General features: G+C 36.8%; 1 pseudogene; it reads right to left on the bottom strand.

The window, feature by feature from the left end:
- Positions 1-1193: 1193 nt before the first annotated feature.
- On the bottom strand, positions 1194-1663 carry LOC101594871 (annotated as a pseudogene).
- Between the last annotated feature and the right edge of the window lie 247 nt (positions 1664-1910).

The raw sequence follows: 1910 nt of genomic DNA, 5'->3' as shown, positions 1-1910 counted from the left end.
TGAATTTTACTGAATATATTTTTATGCCTTTATCTTCTATTAGTTTTGTGCCCATGATTTATAAATCTAATCTTTTATTGGTGTCTGTATAACTGATTTTTCCTACTGCTGTGAGAAACTAATCAAAGCAACTTGAGGAAGGAAAAATCTATTTGACCCACAATTTGAGAATAAATTTCACCATGGTGGAGAAGCCTATGCAGTAGTAGTGTGAGGCAATTGCTCAGGTCACATCTGTAGTCATGAGACAGAGAAAGATGAATGATTGCATTTTTTCCACTTTGACCTTTTCATTCCATCTGGGATCCCAACTCTTGGGATGCTACTGATCACATTCAGGGTGAATCTTCCCTTCTTAGTTCAACCTTTCTGAAAATACCATTATAAACACACATGAAGGTGTATGCATATGACATTTCTTAATCTAGTCAAATTGACAATGAAGAAAAACCATCAGCATGTCTGTGGATCTCAAATGTCCTTGTACACATTTTCTTATTATTCTATTACTTTTAGAGTGTTCTAATTCATTTACCTTGTTTTTCAATCCTGATATTCTGTCTTTTATTTGATCCACTCTATTGGCGAATCTTTTTAGTCGTTTAAAAAACTTTGCTTAATTGTGAAAAAGATCTTTGCTTTATCGATCTCATTTCCAAATTTTGAGTTATTTTACTATTTTATCTTCCTATTGAGTTGATTTTTCGTATTTTGTATTTGCTGTCTTATTTTATTACGCTGTTTATTTTTTACTTTTATTATTTGCTGATTTTTTAAAATAAAACTCCCTTACCCCTGCCCCCAATTATACTGAAGGTCTTCTTCAGTGGGATTATTGGTATTCATTGTTGGGACCAAAGGGACTCAGTCAATTTATTTTGAGGGGGGGTACATGCCTCAGGCTATCAGGCTTATTATTATCATTATTATTTTTACAGAGAACCCATAGTACAGGTTATTGAGAGTAAAGAAAAACAACTTTCACTCATGCTTGAAGGAACCCAGCCTTGAAGGCTTGGAATATGTACTCAGACTACACATGCAATGAGGACACTGTTATGCCAATACAATTGATTTGCTGCTGCATTTCCCTACTGTTTGTCTAATATTAACATTATAAACAGAGCAGTGCAACTAGTATTTGGAACAATCCTTATAGTATTTCAGTGCCAGGCACAACCTTTTATTTCTCTTCACACCACTGGTTCTTTGTGTACCTGGGCCTCCTCTTCTTTAGTAAAGTTATTTTTGATATTGAAGGTTTCATGAATTTCCTCAAGAGTCTTCCCCTTAATCGTATTGCATGCAAGATCCAGCAAACCTTTGATGTCTAAGTAGTTTGCAGCCAGAGTAAGTTCAAAAAGTGTTCCTTGGTCAACTTTTAGGAATTCTTGGTCCCACACAGGGATGTCATCTGTCCATTTCTCTTTGTTCTCATCATCCTTAGGAGGAAGAGGATCATCCTTATGGTGGGTGCACTACTGAATGACTTTTTTTAGTATTGCTGCATTAACATTTGGTAGGGGAAGTGGGTCATCATCTCCTTCATCATCAGTTCCCAAACCATCCAACATGATCTTGATGGTCACGACTGTTTGGCAATTTCTACGTCAACTTCAAATATCTCTCCATCAGAAGAACTTGGCAACTTAATTGAAGGCATGGTGTTGGGTGTCAGTACCGCAGGCCAGAGGCCAACATGAACAGTGAGGCATCCACGCAGTGAAGAGAAAAACTAATGACAAGGCCACTACCACCTCAGGCTATTCTAATCCACCTGCTGTTCTTATAATCTTTCTGCCTTCTCTTTCACAATGTTTCTGAGAATTAGCAGGCAAGATAAGGATATATTTAGTATTGCTTTTTCTACAGCCTTTGAATCTCTGTTTTGATGAGGTGTGAGTGACCAC

The sequence above is a fragment of the Jaculus jaculus genome, chromosome 17 (genome assembly GCF_020740685.1).
Source record: "Jaculus jaculus isolate mJacJac1 chromosome 17, mJacJac1.mat.Y.cur, whole genome shotgun sequence".
Classification (NCBI taxonomy): Eukaryota; Metazoa; Chordata; class Mammalia; order Rodentia; family Dipodidae; genus Jaculus; species Jaculus jaculus.
The sequence above is the reverse complement of the archived record's forward strand: the minus strand, read 5'-3'. Positions and strand labels throughout refer to the sequence as shown.